The following is a 20,332-nucleotide window of genomic DNA, read 5'->3' as shown; positions in this document are numbered from 1 at the left end:
TTTGTTGTTGCTGAAGGAAATGTCCCATTAGTATTTTACATAGAATTCCTTTAAGGGTGACCAGGGTGGAGACTTTGAGCATTTTTGTTATAATTTGTCAGTAGAGGTTACTTTGTCTTCTGGGTTCTCAGAATACCTGAGGAAATGATTTGTGTGTCGTTGAAAGGTGGCTGTTGTCTTAGTGTTGTCTCAGTGACAAAAGAGGTGGATTCTTTTCTGAGGAGGATGGGGTTTGGAGGTTTGCCTGTTAGAATAATTCTGGTATCAGAATTGTCTGCTGGCACTTGCACCCTTAGATCCCTTATAAATTCTTCCTTGTAACAATGCAGGAGAAAACTTGAGAACTATGTTTCTTGGGGTATTTTGCTAGTAGGGTTCCAAGCTGGTAGGACTCTGCCAATGACATACTCTCATATGGGATCCCAAATGTGGAAGAGGAAGGGGGCTGATATTATCTTCCTGTTCTCTGGCAGTGGTGTGGGCTGATGAGTAGGCTTCCCAGATGTCCAGATGTGGAGTGGTTGCCATTTTACCTACTTTGGAGCCCTAAGAATCTCAGAAATTGGCAGCAGATACTTGCATAGTTCTGATTTTGGGTGGCAGCAAGCAGCTTCCTTTTTCTTTGTGGCCACAAACTTGAAACTTATGACAGCCCCTCCCAATTTTTGCTCCTCCAGTTCTTTCAGTAGTTTTATAAGAACCTATTTCCTTATATTGAATCCATTCCTTTTTTTTTTGGCCACATGGGTGGCATATGGAGTTCCCAGGCTAGGGATCAGATTCCAGCTGAAGTTGTAACCCATGCCACAATTGTGGCAACACAGATCCTTTAACCCACTGTGCTGAGTCAGGGATTGAACCTGCATCCTGGAGCTGCAGAGATACCGCTAATCCCATTGTGCTATAACGGGAATTCCCATTCCTGGTTAAGACACTTAGCATGGTTTCCGATTTCCTGACTGAATTCACAGGGATTTTTCTCCACATTTATGTTTTTCCAATAAAGAAAGCTGTCATTCCTGGTGGCTGGAGTCCACTAACTAAGCTTTGGAAGAGAAATTTTTCTGTGGGCCCCATCTTTAAGAAGGCCACAAAATTTGGCTTCATTCTATGTTTTTATTTTTATATTTATTTATTTAGTCTTTTTAGGGCCACACCCCTGGCATATGGAGGTTCCCAGGCTAGAGGTCCAATTGGAGCTGTAGCCGCCAGCCTATGCCAGAGCCACAGCAACTCAGGATCCGAACTGCATCTGCAAACTACACCACAGCTCACAGCAATGCTGGATCCTTAACCCACCGACTGAGGCCATGGATTGAACGTGCATCCTCATGGATGCTAGTTGGGTTCGTTAACTGCTGAGCCATGAAGGAAACTCCCATTCTGTGTTTTTAAAGTCTATTCAGGACCCACAGTTTTTAATCAACATGACACAAGATTAGTAAAATATCTATTTGAATTTATTATGCAACTTGTACCTGTTAGTATTTTAAAGATCTGATTAAGCTGTAAATACAAATGCTGTGAAATATAAATTTAATAACCAAGAAATGGTGTTTATTTTGTTATAGCCTCTGTGCAGTTCCTTTTCAACTGTGTAGTTATTGTTAACAATAAATAGGAAAATCAAACATAATTGGGACCAACAGTAATTAGTAATCATTGTCCTTCTGAACTTGACATCCTATTCACAGCTTATGGCTTCAGGGTAGAGACTGTAGTGTTGGCGATGTGAGGAAATCCTGGAGCTTTGTCGGGGGTAGCATGGGGGCTTTTTTCAAGGGGACCTTGGTTTAGAGAAGTTTCTCCCACTTATAGCCTCAGCCTCTACTGAGGATTTCAGGAGAGTAATCTCCAGGGAGTTGTCTAGCTCAGCTTTTCGGCCTTGGCTTATGGCTCAAGTTAGATAGCTTTTGTTACTGCAGACAAAACTGAGGGCCATACTGATCTTAATGCAGACTGGGAAAGGGAGGGCCTTGATTCTTCCTCCTTAGAGGATGTGGAATGTAGAGGGGGTTAGAGTGTGGTCCAGCTGAGCAGTTTTCAGCTGCTGCATCACAACCTCCAGGTGAGTTCCTAGATAGAAGGGAAGAGAAACGGAGTAATGTATCAGTGAGCATCTGTTATTGGGAGCATGCCATTTATATAAATTGGATATGTACCCAGAGAGCCACTGTATAGGTGATCTTACATGTTTCTGTCAAGTCTGAAAAACTATGAATCCATAAGGAATGCTTGTATGTAGAGGGATTACTAAGAGGCCAAAGCCCAGAGTTCTGGTTCCTACTTCGTTTCAGAGGGCTGGAGAAGTTATATATTCCTTTTGGCACTAATGACCCTATGTATAAGTGCTTTCTCTGGGAGGGGACTAAACATGATCTCTGAGTTTTATTCTAGTTTAGGCTCTGTAGTTCTATGATGTCATACATGTTTGGGTGTGTATCCAAGATTTTGTATTTCATTCCTAATTTTGTTACTTTACATTATTTGAGTTAATGTGTATAAAGTTCTTAGAAGAGGGCCTGGCATATAGGAAGTGCCACACAAATATTTGATCTAAAGAAATGGTCTTTTCCTGATTTAGGCATTAGAGTGTTAAAAACTTTGTTTCATTTCCACATCACCCAAATGACATTCTGGTGATTTTAAGCCTTTTGGCTGAAGAATGGAGTGGATCTCAAGCTTTCATTATCAGAAAAGAATACACTGGCATCCGCTGTGGTTCAGGCTCCAGTGACCTTGAGTGCCATCTCTGTGCTAGGTAAACTCTTATTGCCTTACCCTTGGCTTTTCAACACAGTAAATACTGAGAGGGAAACAGAGTTTGCCTGTAAATTAGCAGTTCCTCCCCTACCAAGTCGACCAATCCCCCTCTTTTCTTTTTTATTCAGTCAATACTAATAACTGTCAGGAAAAATAAATGAGAATCAGAAAGGAAGGAACATAGTTCTGAATAACCCAAATAGATGGTGCAGAGTCTTTGCATTAGATCCTGTGTTCTTTTTCCCCTCTAGGTTACTTGATAAATAAAAATTGTATTTATTTAAGGTGTACAGCATGATGTTTTGATATACTTATACATATATTGTGAAATGATATGTATTGCAAAATATGTATATTGTTAAGTGAGTACCACAATCAAGCTAATCAATATATTTATCACCTCCCATAGTCACCTTTTTTTTTTTTTTTTGTGATGACAACATTTAAGAGCTATGGTCTTAGCAAATTTCAAGTAAAATTTACACTATTATTAACTGTAGCCACCATGCCATTCATTAGGTCTCCAGAACTTATTCATCTTGCATAACTGAAACTTTTTACCCATTGAGAAACCTCTCCCTCTTTCCCCTATTTCCTCATTTTTAATTGGATTATCTATTTTTTATTTGTTATTGAGTTCTAAGGGTTTTTTATATATTTTATTTTATTTAATTAATTAATTAATTTTTTTTTTTTTGTCTTTTTGCTATTTCTTGGGCCGCTCCAGCGGCATATGGAGGTTCCCAGGCTAGGGGTCGAGTCGAATCGGAGCTGTAGCCACCGGCCTACGCCAGAGCCACAGCAACACGGGATCAGAGCCGCGTCTGCAACCTACACCACAGCTCAGGGCAACGCCGGATCGTTAACCCACTGAGCAAGGGCAGGGACCGAACCCGCAACCTCATGGTTCCTAGTCGGATTCGTTAACCACTGCGCCACCACAGGAACTCCTCTTTATGTATTTTAGATATTAACTCTTTCTTAGTTGTATGGTTTAAAAAAGATTTTCTTCCATTCAGTTGATCGTTCCCTTTGCTGTGAAGAAGCTTTTTAGTTTGATACAATCCCACTTGTCTAGTTTAGGTTTTGTTGCCTATAATTTTGGGGTCATATCTAAAACATCATTTCTCAGACCACTGTCAAGAATATTTTCCCCTGTGTTTTCTTCTAGCAGTTTTAGAATGTCAGGTCTTATGTTTAAGTGTTTAATCTATTTTAACTTGGTGTTTACATATGCTGTGTGGTAAAATTTCAATATCATTCTTCTGCATGTGGATATTTAATTTCCCTAACACCATTTATTGAAGAGACTATCCATTCCCTATTGTGTGTTATTGACACCATTATTAAAGGACACTAAAAAGAAAAGAAAGTTACACATCAATATTTCTAAATAATGTAAAGGCAAAAATCTTCAAACAAATACCAGAAAACTGAATTCAGCAGCCACATAGAAAAAAAAAATACACCATGATGAAGTGAGATTTATCCCTGGGATGCAAGGATAGTTCAACCTACAAATCAATAGCTATGATACACCACATTAACAGAATAAAAGTCATATGATGATCTCAGTAGATGCATCAGAGCAAATCAGTATCTTTTCAGGATAATAGTTCTCAACAAATTAGGTGTAGAAGGAATGTACCTTAATATAATAAAGGCCATATATGAAAAGCTCACAGATTACATCATATTCAATGGTGAAAAGCATAAAAGTTTTGTCTAAAATCAGAAATTAGTGTTTCTCACTATCACAACTTCTACTCAATAAGGACTAGAAGTCCTAGCCAGAGCAAATAAGCAAGAAAAAAGACCCAAATTGGAAATGAAGAAGTAAAATTGTCTTTGTTTGCATATGACATGATCCTATATATATAGAAAACTCTAATGATTCTGCCAAAAAACTGTTAGAACTAATCAACAAATTCAATAAAGTTGAAGGATACAAAATCAATAAATGAAAATCAGCTGCACTTCTATCCATTACTATAAACTTCTGAAAAATAAATTAAGAGAATAGTTCCATTTAAGTATTATCAAAAACAAAATACTTAGAAATAAATTTAGCCAAAGAGGTGAAAAATCTTTGCATTGAAAACTATGAGACATTGATGAAAGATATTGAAGAAGACATGAATAATTGGAAGGATATTCTGTGTTCATGGATCAAAAGAATAAGTATTGTTAAAATGTCTACACTGCCCAAAGTGATCTATAGAGTCAATGCAATCCCTATCAAAATTTTAATGGCATTTCTCACAGAAATAGAAAAAAAATCCTGAGTTCATGTCGAACCATAAAAGACAGCATGTAGCCACAGTAATATTGAGAAGGAAGAACAAGACTGGAAATATTAACTTTCCAGATTTCAAAATATAATACAAGCAGTATGGTACTGGCATAAAAACAGACATATAAACCGATGGAACAGAATAGGGAGCCAGAAATAAATCCATGCATTTGCATTCAATTCATCTTCTACATGTCCTTTATTATTTATAAATGGAGTTCCTGGGTACTTTCTGAGCCCCATTGACTCTTATTTTACTTACAGATCAAATAAATGAGTATCACTGCTTTTATAATCTGAGTAAATTAAAAGTGGTAAATTGGAAGGGTATTGCCAGAGGAAAGCATTCTAAAAACAGAAAGTGAAAATGATCATAGGCCATGGAGAAGATAAATTGATGAAAGTAAATGAAATAACCTAAAAAATAACAGAATGGGGATATTTAGGGTGGGGATATAGTTCTAATTCATTAATAGTCACAAAGAAATCACTGTATCACAATAGGTGATGTTCACAATGGGGATTCTGAATCATTAAAAAAGGTTAAAAATTACCTTACTTTGTTACATAGAAGCAATCGAAGTATGGCATACATTTTGGAAAACTTTCATTACAAGGAACTTCACAAATTGAGAAACTGATACATTATGATATACTTTTAATTTTATAAAAATGAATTGCATGTCAAATATTGTACCTTTTCCCCTCCCTTTTTTACAGCTGCACCTGTGGCATATGAAGGTTCCCGAACTAGGGGTTGAATCAGAGCTGCAACTGCCAGCCTATGCCACAGCGACAGAAATGCTGGATTTGAGCCGTATCTGTGAACTTCACCACAGCCTGTGGCAACACCGGATCTTAACCCACTGAGCCAGGCTGGGGATTGAACCCACATCTCATAGACACTCCAGGGATTGAACCCGCATCCTCATAGACACTACGTCGAGTTCTTAAGCTGCTGGACCATAATGGGAACTCCCATCTTATTTCTTAAGGATGCCAACAGGCTAGGTACTGCTGTTTCATATTCTCAGAATGAATATTAGGAATTTAAACTCTTGGGGTTAAAAGGTACATTAGACAATATTCTGTTAAGCTTTTTCTACCATTGAACAATTACAACAAAGCAAGAGTGTGTCACAATTTCAGCATCAAGCTTTTCAGAGGTGCAATAGAGGCCATATGGCCAGGTGTACAGAACTGAAGTCCTTGAGCCAGATCTAGATGGGAAGCTCAGCTCCATCAGGTATTAGGTGAGCCTTCTCCAAGGCTCAGTTTCCTCTATAATAAGTTGGAGTAATAAAACCTACTACTGTGTTAAGTAGTTAATGTATATAAAACAGTATAGTGCCAGACATTAATAAGTATCCATATATGATCATCTGTTTATAGCTATTTGTCATCATCATTATTATATTACACCTATGGAAAATTCTCAATACATTTTTCTGTGTTGAAAAACTCATTTTTGATAAGGCCAGCAATATGATCATGCTAGGGCTGAAAAGAGTGTCTTCTGTGTTTTAGTTTATTTGCCTGAGCTGTTGACTGAGCATTCAAAACCAGGCATATCGAGTGATGAACAATATAGGCTGGAAGAGATAAAAAAGAAAGGAAGTCAGATTAAGAAAAGATTAAATTATAGAGAGGTGGATATAAAGCAAAGGAAAGTACAGGACCCCAGTCTGGTCCCATGGGTACTGAAAAGTAAGTAGGTCCAATCCAGCAGGCAGAGACATTAGCAGAGAAGCAGGTGGCACTTGAATATCCAAGTCACCTGAGCATTACCCTGAGGTTCCAGAAAATATGGCCATTCACCAGCAGCGGAGAGTGAAGGAATCTGCAAGAGCTGGACAAAGTATCAGGTCTTGGCCATCAGATAAGGCAAAACTCTTGTCCTATTAGCAGATAAGTGAATTGGAATTCAGGAAAGCAGGTGTAGAAATCTAATCAGGTAGAATTGGCCAGTTCTGCGGGAAGTGGTGCAGGATCAGTAGCTAGGCTGGTGCTTGGGGGCTACTGCAAATAGTCAGCTAGGGAACTGACATGGTCAAGTTCTTGTGAGGGCATTTTCCCCCTGGCTTATAGAGGACTGCCTTTTCTCTGTATCCTCACATGGCAGAATGAGATTGCTCTGGTGTCTCTTCCTTTTCTTATAAGTGTTTTGATCACATTGTGAACCGTACCCTCATGACCTCATAAAAACCTAGTTATCTCCCAAAGACCCCACCTACTAATACCTCACAATTAGAGTTAGGGCTTCAACATATGAATTTTGAGGGGAGCCAAATATTCAGTCTGTAGGTTTGAGGCAGTAAGACTAGCTCTAGGTCTTCTCTGTTGGGCTGCCACATGACCTGTTCTTGTTAGGCTTGTCTCAGGCATTGGGTGGTACTGAACCCAAAAGTAGATGGTGTCAGTGACTTCTGCAAAAAAGATCGAGGCAGGCAGGAGTTTGTATTCAATAGAACACTCTTAAATTTTTACTCATCGAAAATCTGAATATTCCAGGGTTCATGATATTTTGCAGAGATGTTCTTTTTTATTTCTTTTTAAATTAGCCTCTCCCTAATCTGCTCTTGCCTTCTACTTAAAACTTTATCTTGGAGATACTTACATTGGAGAAAGGAGAAAGAAAATTTTCTAATACCCTTTAAGATTACTTCCACTAGGGGAGGGATGGATTGGGGGTTTGGGATTGGCATATACACAGTGAGGTATATGGAATGACTGGCCATGGGGGACCTGTCATATAGTACAGGGAACTCTACCCAATATTCTGTGATCACCTATATGAGAAAAGAATTTGAAAAAGAATGGATGTGTGTATATGCATGACTGAATCACTTTTTTTTAAGGCAGAAATTATCACAACATTGTAAACCCAATATACTTCAATGAAACAAAAAGAAAAAAAAAAGAAAAAATTCCACTTTTTGGTGAAAAGCACCTTTTTTTAAAAAAAAAAGAAGGGAAAAACTTTATTTTTGTTAAGATTTTTAAACCCTTTCCATCCCATTACTTAATTTTTTTTAACTAGAAGGAGAAGATATTAATAAGAAAGTCTTTATTTCCAAGCTTGTTTTCAAGCTCAGAATGTAGGGCCATCATTATGTCAGGAGTTTTCAGTTTCCCCGTGAATTACTCAGATTGACAGGTAATTCATAATTGAGTCAACATTAGAAGAAATTGTGCTTTGAGAAAAAATGGAACTTCATTAAAAAGAAAGATTATCAGGAGTTCCCGTGGTGGCGTAGTGGTTCACGAATCCTACTAGGAACCATGAGGTTGCGGGTTCGGTCCCTGCCCTTGCTCAGTGGGTTAATGATCAGGTGTTGCCCTGAGCTGTGGTGTAGGTTGCAGACGCGGCTCGGATCCCGCGTTGCTGTGGCTCTGGAGTAGGCCGGTGGCTAAGCTCCGATTCGACCCCTAGCCTGGGAACCTCCATATGCCGCTGGAGCAGCCCAAGAAATAGCAAAAAGGCAAAAAGGCAAAAAAAAAAAAAAAAAAAAAAAAAGATTATCAGGATCTTAGTGATGAAAGAGAATTTAGGTGCTGTGAGATTGTGGCTCTGTGGTTGATATCTGGGCTGCAGTAAGACTTTTGAGAAAACTTTCATGCAGATGCCAGCCAAGGGAGTCTTATGATCCAAGAACAAAAATAGTCTTTTGCCATCACATTGCATCAAGTCAAGCTATTAATATTTATTGTTAGGCTGTAGTCTTGGAAAACTGAGCTGGAGTGATGCATTTTCCCTGGACATTATTTTTGTAAAGGCCAGAAGGAATTGCTAAATATACAAGAGTGTTTTATTGTCCACATATGGTAGTGAAGGAGAGGATTAGAAAAAGGAAAATGAAAGAAAGATCAGTGGATTTCTAGATGCAGTTGGTAGGAAACATAACATCCATCGTGAAATAGGAGAGGAGCTAGACATATGGCAAGCAGAGCATCGGTGGGAATTCCTGTTGGGTGGACCAGTCAGGGCAGTTGGGGCAGAGAGACAACAAGCATTTTTATACTTGGCTTGTGATGCCTGGTGGTATTATTCTCATTATCCCAACCAGGAAGAGGAAGGATATCTGTGGCAAGGGGTTGAAATAAGCAGCTCTCAGAATTGGCAACATCATGGGATCTCCAGGACCTATGAGAGTGAGGTCAGCTGAAAAACCACTTAGCCAAGAGATTCACCTCACCCTGATGCTGTATTAGCTCAAAACAGAAACAGGAAAAAAAGTAACTGAATCACACCATTTCCCAGTGCTACTTTGGAATTTCCCCAGAATTTCCATTCCAATACCAGGCTATATTAATTAAAATAGGATGGAGTAAACAAAATATGTAAGATGTTGAGGTAGGAGAAGGTAAACTGCTTGATGGTATTTACCAAAATAGTAAAAATCTTTCTTTGTAGAATTTGTCTCTCATTTTCTTTTTTTAACAAAAAAGCAAAGGAATATGCTAGAAATACAGTGTTTGTTTTCAGAGAGTATAACCAGCTCCAGTTAATATTAAACTCTTTTAAAAATATGTGTATACTGAAATACCAGTTTTATATTTTGAACAGTGGCAGTATCATAGCCGATGAGGTTTATCCCAGGCATGATTATTGCTAATTGAAATAATAGTTTTTTAGAACTTACTAATATCTGGGGGACTCTTTTGGACATTAAGGATTTTATTGATACTTTTCACTTTCTGGAGTGGCAAATATTACAGAAAGCCCAATGTCTAGCCTGCTGTGTGTAGTCATGATTTTGGGTGTGATATTCTCCACCCATTCAACAAATATTTACTGAGCACTTAGTATGTACCATGGACTGATTGTGCTACATTTTGAGGCCGCTAAAATGACCTGGTATGAAATCCTTTATGAAGCTGTCAAATGATCGCTAGGCTTGGGATCAGCAGGCATGCGGTGTTACTGAGTGCACTCATGTTCAGAAGGAGTTGTAAAAACTGAAAAGAAATACGTTATCGAGTACAACTTCTATATCAGGCAGAAGGTTCAGAGTTTTAAATTTCATTTAATTTATGTATTTTATAATCCTGGTTATATTCCATATCTTCTAATGTTAATTTATCTGTGAATATAAATTTGTTTCATTTAATTTATGTTTTATAATCACAATGACATTCCAAATTGGAAACTTCTAATACATTATCTGTGAATATATAGTAATTACATATTTCTTTCATCTGTTAATTCTTTTTCTTCTGTGTTTTATTGATTCATATCTACCCACAATTTCACCTTTTAGCCCATCCCCTGGATTCTCTTCTCTTGTGACTGCTGCTGGAAAAATCTATCTAGAGAGCACCGTGCAGTAGAAATGTGATGTGAGTCACATATGTAATTAAACATTTTTAGTAGCCACCTTAAAAGTGTAAAGGAATGTATTTACACAACACATTTTGTTTAATTGACCCACCACAAATAATATTATTTCAACATGTAATCAGTAAAAGATGTATAATGGGGTATTTTATATTCCTCTTTTTATTACACCAAGCCTTTGAAATCTGGCATGTCTTTTACACTAACAGCACATCTCAGTTTGGACCAGACACGTTTGAGGTGCTCACTATTTTAGTCACTTCCATTTTGGACAGCGCGGATCTAAGATCTTATGTTCTTCCTGTTCCTGATGAGAAAATGGTGATAAACTGTCATGCATTACAATTCCCCAATCAACCATCTCCACCCTCAATTAGCCTCATTTGTTTTCAGACCTTGTTCCTAAGGTGAATCTGCTTTCTCTATCACCGAAATGACTTTCTCTTTTCTGTTTTTAACTTTTCTTCACAAACCCCTCATCTGCCAACCCATCAACCTTACCTGGTCCAAGATATCAACCCACTTCCTTCCTCAGGAAGCCTTTACCCAAATCTTGATTTCTGCTTTCATTTTTACTAAGGTTGATAATCAGGTTACCTATATATAGATATAGTACCTACTTCATATCATTCACATGTGGCCATCCATCTCCTTCACTAGAACTTTGTAATTGTTATAGCTTCACTTCACAAGAGGTCAGTGTGTGTTTATTAATTGGCTGACCAAGATTTGACATCCTAAATTTTATAGAGGCATAAATAAACTACTGAGCCATATTTTTTATTTTGTGCTATTTCACAAGTTCATTCATTTGTTTATATACCAAATATTGAGTACTGACTTTGAGTCAAAGACTGTGCTAGGCAATGGCAATAGAGTATTCCCAATACATCATGTGCATCTTTCAGTGTCAACACAGTTTTCCGTGAAAATGAAATTAATTTTACTGTTATTATATTCCCTGAATTTTAGAATGATAGAGCTGGAAAGGACACTAGAGACCATCTAGTCTTCACACTCAGGATTTTGCAAATGTAGGGACTGTAGTTCAAGAGGTTATATAATTTAGATAAGTTATAGAGCTTATTGATGGTGGATCTGGGACTAGAACTCATCCTGTTTTTCCTCCAGTACATTATATTTACTCTATGTTTTACTTACTGAAATAAGCACATGAATTTATAAATTCTGTGTAACAAACTGAGATTTTATGGAAAATTCACATCCAGCACTTTTGCATACTGGAACCAATATTCCACCTGAAAAATTTCTTTCTTTTTTTTCTTCCCTTTTTCTTTCTTTGGGCTGCACCCGCAGCACATGGAGGTTCACAGGCTAGGAATCTAATTGGAGCTACAGCTGCTGGCCTATACCACAGCCACAGCAATGCAGTATCTGAGCCGCATCTGCGACCTACACCACAGTTCACGGCAACATCAGATCCTTTACCCACTGAGAGAGGCCAGGGATTGAATCTGCAACCTCATGGTTCCTAGTTGGATTAGTTTCCAATGCACCACTACTGGAACTCCTGAAAATTTTCTTTTAACTTAAGTATTTTTCCTTCTCTTTATAGAGGCAGATTTTCAAAAGTGCTGCAACTTTTTTTTTTAATTAAAATTTTTTAAAAATTTTTTATCTTTTTTTATTATTCAAATGAATTTATCACTTCTGTAGTTGTGTAATGATCATAACAATCTGATTTCACAGGATTCCCACCCCACAGCCCAAGCACATTCCCCCACCCCCCAAACTGTCTCCTCTGGAGACCATAAGTTTCACAATGTCTGTGAGTCGGCATCTGTTCTACAAAGAAGTTCAGTCTGTCCTTTTTTCAGATTCCACATGTCAGTGAAAGCATTTGATGTTGGTGTCTCATTGTATGGCTGACTTCACTTAGCATGATAGTTTCTAGGTCCATCCATGTTGCTAAAAAAAAAAAGTGCTGCAACTTTTAAAAGCAAATCTTAATTTGTGGATTAGAGGCAATTAGAAGGAAGATAGCATGTTGCCAAAAGTTAATCACAAACTTCATTTTCCCATAACTTTTTCTTTCAGAATTCTGGCTCCTTAGTCAGTAAAAGAGTAGGTGTGCCTGTCACCAACGTGAAAGTCTGAAAGGAAATTTGATTAGTGCTACTTCCAAAGATAAAGTTCAGGTTAGCCTAGAGTTATACCTCAGATGATAAAAATCCAATTTCACAATATTGACTTTCACTTCAGTGAGAGAGTAACATTGTAACAGTGTAAACAGTGACAGAGTAAAAAGAATTTGTAAAGTTGACAAATGGAAGTGTTATATATAATTTTCTTTAATTACTATTGGAGCCTATATATACCACAATGACATTTTTTTGAATGATAAAAATTTTTATTTCCAGGAGTAGCTAGAGGTTGATATAATAACTAGCTTCAAACAGGGGTTAAAGAAATGCATGATTAATGGATCCACATCAGCTGATATATTAAGCTTGACATCTTAATTTTTTTGACCCATATAATGAGGTTAAATTCAAAAGAGTACTCTCTCCTTCGGAGATGAAGCTTAAAGAGAACTACTTGAACCATCAGCAATGATATTTCTTAAACAGAAAATATATTTAATTTTTTTCTGCTTTGAGTATTTTTGTAAAAGTGTTTTCCTTAATTAGGGTGCTATTATTATTTAAAGGTGTCACTGTGGTAGAATATTATTTGCACAAAATATGTTTATTACATTATTTAAAATCATATAAGGTATAATCTTTGTTTTACTGCATCTGAATAGCTTCAGGTGCTTATTTCTAGTGCTCACCCTAGACCTACTGGATCTGCATTTTTTTTGGTGGACTGTTAACAGCCAATGGATTTCCATTTCCAATAAATTCAGTTGAGTTTTATACACATGACCTTTCGGGAAACTTTTCTTTGAACATAGAGAAAAGTATAAATTGAAAATAATATTCCTGTCCCTCAACATGTTGCGGAAGAGGGAAATGTCATGTTCTGGGACCTTTAGGAGTCCTAAGGGTGAACTGTCCGTTGAGGGTTATTGGCTTCATACAGGAAAGAATTTAAGAGTGAGTCAAAGAAAGGCGAAGGTGAGTTTATTTAGATAGACACATACACACTCCATGGGCAGGAAGTTGACTGTCTTAAAAAGTGAGAGTGGCCCCAGGGCATGGAGTTTTACATTTTTATGGGTTAAGTCATTTCTTTTTCATTTCTTTTTTCTTTTTCTTTTCTCTTTTCTTTTCTTCCCTTCCTTCTTTCTCTTTCTTTCTTCCCTCCCTCCCTCCCTCCCTTCTTTCTTTCCCTTCCTTCCTCCCTTCCTCCCTCCCTCCCTCCCTCCCTCTCTCTCTCTCTCTCTCTCTCTCTCTTTCTTTCTTTCTTTCTTTCTTTCTTTCTTTCTTTCTTTCTTTCTTTCTTTCTTTCTTTCTACCATAACTGCAGCATAAAGAAGTTCCTAGGCTGGGGGATGAACCAGAGCTGCAGCCACAGCAGCAGTGACAGCCATAGCAATGTGGGAACCAAGCCACATCTGCAATCTACACTGTAGCTTTTGTCAACACTGGATCCTTAACCCACTGAGCAAGGCTGGGGATTAAACCCGCATCCTTTTGGAAACTGGTTGGGTTCTTAACCCACTGAACCACAATGGGAACTCCATGGGTTAAGTAATTTCATAGGCTAACAAGTTGGGGAAAATTCTTGCTATTTCGAGGAAGGGTAAGGATTTTCTAGGAATTGGGTCACTGCCTACTTTTTGGCCTTTTATGCCAAAGCCTCAGAACTGTCATTGCATGAGAGGGAGTGATTTTTTAATATTACAGTGAAGGTATAATGAGCTAAAGGTTCTGACTTTATGGTAATGATCATTCTGAGCCACCATAATTTCAGCTGGTTCCAGGCATTCCTTATTGTATTCCCGTAGCTGAGCACCCTTCATTATCTTGTGCTTGTGTCCTGCCCCTTTCCCTCCTGTCTAAGACACTGATGTTTTCCTTGCCAGCTGTTTTCCCATGTTTTGTTACTAGAAGTGAAATCGCTTGCTATCCATTAAGTTGATTGACATGACCAGATATTCTGAAGATTCTAACTAGATCATTTATTCAGTTAAATGGCTATGTTTATTTAGTATATTTAAATTTAAATCAATTAAGTGGTCAATAACTATTTTCAGGATAGCTACTTAAGCAAGGCACCGTGGAGAGTAACCAAATGTGTTTCAGAGCCAACCCTCCATCATACATTGTCCCACTGTATTTACCGTGTTGCTCTGTTGCTGTGTCCATCCCTCTGCCTGATGTGAATTCCATGATGGTTAGGCACCAAATCTTACTCATTATTGTGTCCCCAGCTCCCAGGACCATGCTTGGTATGTAACAACCAACTGTTTATTATACATATGTATTTGGATTTTGAATGAATGGATATGGCACTGAGATATGTTCTAAGAAGTAGGATTGATGATCAAGTGGTTGAAATGGAAAGACAGGGTGTGTTCAAACACCACAGATAGATTCAGAGAAGTGTTTCAGAAAGTATAGGTGGGTTTCAATTTATATTTATTATTTTAATTAAATGTAGTGATAATGTATTCCATTAGATTTTATATATTTTTCTATACATTATTGTTATTATTATTGTTATTATTTTTGGGCTTTTTTTTCATGGCTGCACCTGTGGCATATGGACATTCCTAGGCAAGGGGTTGAATCAGAGATGCAGCTGCTGGCCTATACCATAGCCACAGGAAAGCTAGATCTGAGTCTTGTCTACTCCTTATGACACAAATTGTGGCGGTACTGGATCCTTAACCCAATGAGTAAGGCCAGGGATCAAATCTGCATCCTCATGGATACTAGTCAGATTCATAACCCACTGAGCCACAATGGGAACTGCTTTCCATATATTATTGTATAAGCATTTCCCAATACTATTAAAGTTCTCTAAGCAACATTAATGACTATATAGTATTTAATTGAATGAATAAACATATTTTATACTAATTCTTTCAGGATTTTTCCAAATTTTTTTTTCTCTCCCTCCCTCTTTTCTCCCTTCCTTCCTTGTTCCTTCCTCTTTCCTTCGTTTCTTATAAAGAATATCATTTTATACTAAGTTCTTTTTTGTGTTTTGAATTATATAGCGTCAAATAATATTCATATATTTTTGAGGGTGTTTAAATAGGAGATAAAATAACTTTACAAAGTCACCTATATATATATCTTTCTATACATGCATGCATGACTATGGCATTTCTTAAATGAATTGCTTTAAATTTAACAATTTCTCATAGAAGTGACATTCTAAACTACATTTTGGGTTCCCAGGCTGCTTTCTGAATTTTATTTTATCTGTAGGAATGGTTGGGATATCACTTATAACCCTGAATGCTAAATTAGTCTAAGACATTCAAATATTGAAATTTGAACATGATTGCAGAATCCAGGTCAAGTCCAGGGTCCTCACATTCCATATCCTTTGAGACTTTAAACATCTATAAATCTTTACTTCCTCTGAGCTCCAAGGGAAGAAAAGGAGAGAGGATATGGTTGCTGGGTAGACCCCCTCAAGGCTGGGCAGTACTGGTCCAATGGCAGATTTTGAGGAGGGGCTAGCAAGGAATTGTGTGTGTAGGGATCTCTAGGGGCAGATGGGTAGAGTGGTAGAGTCTAATAAGGGGCCACTCATGTTGGAAACTGCATACCCAGAAAATTAAGGTAATATATTGAAACTCGATTATTCCATACACATTTGGATTTTGGCCTGTAGCAATGGGGTGCAGCTAAAGTATTTTCTTTTTGTATTTAGGTACAATTTAGATATATGATTGAAATGCAGTTGAAAAGGGAAAAATTTACCATGTGGATTAATGTTCTGCCCACTCAGATCCCCTTTGGAATCTTTCAATACTGGTGAGCACCCTTCCCTAGCTTTTGTGAACTTTCTCTTCTTTTTCCTTTAATAGTTTTGACATATAAAATTTAAGGTATACAACTTAATGTTTTGTCGTATATGTATACATTGTAAAAATATCACCACAATCAAACTAACATATCCATCACCTCCACATAGGTGTGTGTGTGTGTGTGTGTGTGTGTGTGTTAAATATCACCTACCACTCTCTTCAGAGGACTGCTTTGGGGCTGTGGGAGCCACTCTGCCACAGGCACAGAGAGCCTGGAATGGAATGCTTGGGAGTTCTCCTTCAGCCTTTCACCTCACTAGGTAGCTGTTAGCTAGCTAATTGCTGACTATTACCACAATATGAAAGCTAAGCAAACTTGCTCTGAGTAGGAAAAACTGTGAAGTGCAGTTTGCACTTCAGAAGTCCCCTGCAGGATCAGGCTGAAATCACTCCACGAGAGACTTTACCTGAAAGTCCCATCATGCTTGGTTTTTGCCCTACCCTTAGCTGCTTCCACAGATCCTCTCCCAATGTCTTCTTGAAACACTTCAATAAATGATTTGCAAACAAATCCTTGTTTCAGGATCTGCTTTAGGGGAACCTGACCTAAGAAATCCTGCTAGCAAGTGGGTTCAGGTTTTTATGCTCTTTCCCATTCTTTTACTATCTAAAGACATCTTTACATAGTTGAACTCATACCACACCCACGCAATCATCTACTTTTATCCCATTCTGTATTTTTTCAACCATGTCATTAATGGCTGCATAATCTTTCACCGGTGTCTGAGTTGAATAAATATTTTTTTTTTTGTCTTTTTTGTAAGGGCTGCACCCATGGCACATGGTTGTTCCCAGGCTAGGGGTTGAATAAGAGCTGTAACCACTGGCCTATGCCACAGCCATAGCAACGTGAGATCCGAGCTGCATCTGTGACCTACACCACAGCTCATGGCAATGCTCAGATCCCCACTGAGCCTGCATCCTTTTGGATGCCAGTCAGATTCTTCTGCTGAGCCATGATGTGAACTCTAACACACATTTTTGAATTGCCAAATATTTATGCTATTGCTTTAACTTTATGAAAAGTGCTCTGAAATCTAACTCAAGACCTTTGCTTTATTGTATTACCTTAGGTATATTCTTAAAATGTCTACGAGTATTTTAATACATGAATTTTGCAAAAATTGACCAATTTAAAAAGATATTATTAGAATTCCCTGGTGACCTAGTGGCTAAAGATCCCGCATTGTCATTGCTGTGTCTTGGGACGATGCTGTGGTACAGGTTTGATCCCTGACCCACATGCCATGGGCATGGCCAAAAAAACAAAAAACAAAAAACAAAAAGGCTATTAGTGAATGGGTACACTAGTTTGACCACCACCTTGGCAATACTGAATGAGAACATTTTTATTAAGCATTAACTTCTAAGCTGTTACATGGTAATAACTATCATAGCAATGATCATCATATTGACAACCATTTATGAAGCACTTACTTTGTGTTAGGTATTTTACTAGCTGCTTTGTCAAGATTATTTTATTTAGTCCTACAAACATGTGAAATGATTATGATCATAGGATGAAAGGTATAAATACTTTCCAAGGGTCTTACAGCTGGTGGTCAAGCTAGGACCTGAGGTGGAATCTGACTGCAAACTCTGCTCTCCATCAATTTTCTATCAGCTTCATTGTTTAATTTGTCTTTATTTTTATTAATAGCTATAGCAAGCATTTTCTCCATTTATTTATTTGCATATTCTGTTTATTCTTGTTTGAATTATGTGACTTATCTTTGGCAACTCATCTATTTGAAGGTTGATGGATTTTCTCACTATTTTGAATGAACTTTTTATATACTGCATCTAGGAACCCTCTGCAAATAATATGTGTTGATAATATTGGTGTCTATTTTATATTTAAGTTTTTTTTAAATTATAAATAGGAAGTTCTTATATTACTGTTTTTTCCCTGTATAGCTTTTTCAAATTAATCAAAACATCAAACATTATTTCTTCCAAAGAGCTGACATGCTTTTCTACTTTTTACAATTTTGATGTTTAAATTTAATCCAAATTTGATAACTTCTGGTCTACTTTTGGTATTTTGGCTTTTTTGGAAGCAAGAAGAATGAACTGATATAGTAATGTAGTGTTTTAGTGAATGGATGTGGGAGTTGGATGGAGTTGTGTGAGGGAAGGAATTAACATGTAGAGACTGTGTGCTGTGTGCACAGCATTTTACAAATAGCCATGGGATTTGGTTAGGAGGCTTTTACATTAACCCACCTTAATACAATAAGAGCCTAAAACAGCGTGTTTTCAATAGTAGAAGGAAAACGAGGAAACAGTAAGACAAGCTCAGATAACTTGTACACCAATCCTTTTCTCTTTATGCCATACATTGGGTGTCTAACATTATATCGGGTAGAGAGTGTTGATGAATTCCTAGTTATTGTGGGTTTTACAAAGAAAAATATTTTCTGATAAAAAAATAGTTATATGAGCAATCCAGGCAAAGTCAGATATTTTGGGGGACCAAATTGCCTTTAGAATGATTTTAGCTGAGCAAGCTCCTAATCATGAAGGTATTCTCTACTGAACCAGAGGACCCATATTGGTATCTGTCTATTGTATGCATTTTTATGGACTTAGTGTGATTGGGAAGAGATTACTGGAAGTAAATTATGAACTTCTCCTCTTTAGCTGTCATTTATAGCTGGTTGCTCATCTTCTGGTTCCTGCAACCTGTTCCAAAGACAGTTCTCGTGGTGCTGGAAACAGGAGAAAGGAGTACAACCCACAAATGACCTCACTTAAAACTAGTCAAACTGGTTGAGCCAGTTATTTTTTACATTTTGGGTAACAAGGTTTTATAATATTGGAGGAATATAAGGAAATAGTAAATATAATAATGACTAACATTTGAATAGAACCTTACTCTTTACACATACTTTCATAATACATTATTTAATTTTCGTAACACTGTGAGATAGAATTATCTTGATCTTAAAACCTGCCTTCAGTTCCCATGCATTATATAATGATAGAATTAGTAGAAAAGAGGGCTGAGAGTTGTCCAAAAGCAAATATCAGATTTAAAGGGTGGTGGCATGAAAGAAATTCTTCATCTTAGGAAAGGAAAATGCAAAAGGCGGATAAAAAAACGGAGAGGGGCAAATTCTGAAAAGCATATCAGAGGAAGAAATTCCTCGTAGTGAAGACTGAGAATTTGTAGGAAGTTTCAGCCTTTCTTCCCTAAGATTGAATCTGCTCTTTGGGATGATTTGTAAATGTTCGAGCCTGCTAGCTAGAGATTGAATAATGGACATCACCAAAGCATGTGAGACATTTTAACATAGTGACTCTTTACTGCTCAAGGCTGATGATGATGGAGAAGGTTAATGCTTACTGAAACTTAACATGGATCATGTATTATGTGGCAGATGAACATGAAATGTCATAATCATTACAATAATCTGATGAAACAAACCCTATTATCTCATTTTCAAACAAGAGAAAATGAAATTTAGGGAGGTTGAATAACAGCTGGTAGGTGTCTGAGATGTGATTGGATAGCAGATTACCTGACTCTGAAGTTTGCGTGTTGAATGATTACATTCTACTCCAGGGCAAATGTTAGGGACACCGTACAGAGTTGCCTGAACAAAAACCTTTCTATTTAGCAGGGTCTTCCAATCAGTGACTTGCTCAGATAAATTTTGCACAATATCCCTGGTTATTCTCCTTAGTGGCCTTCACAAAACAACCTAGAAAACCTCCTGTTATATGGCCATAGGGCCGAATTCACTTCTCTGCTGGACCCCTGAGAAAATACCTGGTGCCTTCATGGGGCAGCCAACATGGGAAGGAGGGTTGGCTTCGTAGCACAGCTCTGTCATCTTAATGTTTGGATTTGTCTTATTACTGATTATGCCTGCTTTGTAGATATGAAACCTGAGTCCAGAGATTTGCCTGGTTTTATTAAATGTTTATCCTTGTTGGCGAGCAGAAAACATCTTTTGGACTTGAAGAGGTTGTCTTTAAA

At 37.5% G+C, this 20,332-nt stretch overlaps 1 long non-coding RNA gene and 1 pseudogene across 1 annotated transcript in view; both read left to right on the top strand.

Moving 5' to 3' along the window:
* LOC102162881 (uncharacterized) overlaps window positions 1-20,332 on the top strand; it is a 90,157-nt gene that overhangs the window by 65,573 nt on the left and 4,252 nt on the right. The gene's annotated exons all lie outside the window — the stretch shown is intronic.
* On the top strand, window positions 9,612-9,761 carry LOC146397764 (U4 spliceosomal RNA; annotated as a pseudogene).

Source organism: Sus scrofa, chromosome 13, assembly GCF_054392235.1.
Source record: "Sus scrofa isolate SSC_HxYL_T2T_F1_AM1 chromosome 13, Sscrofa_HxYL_maternal_Yorkshire_Landrace_v2.0, whole genome shotgun sequence".
Taxonomy (NCBI): Eukaryota; Metazoa; Chordata; class Mammalia; order Artiodactyla; family Suidae; genus Sus; species Sus scrofa.
Note: the sequence above shows the minus strand (reverse complement) of the source record. Positions and strands in the feature narration are given on the sequence as shown.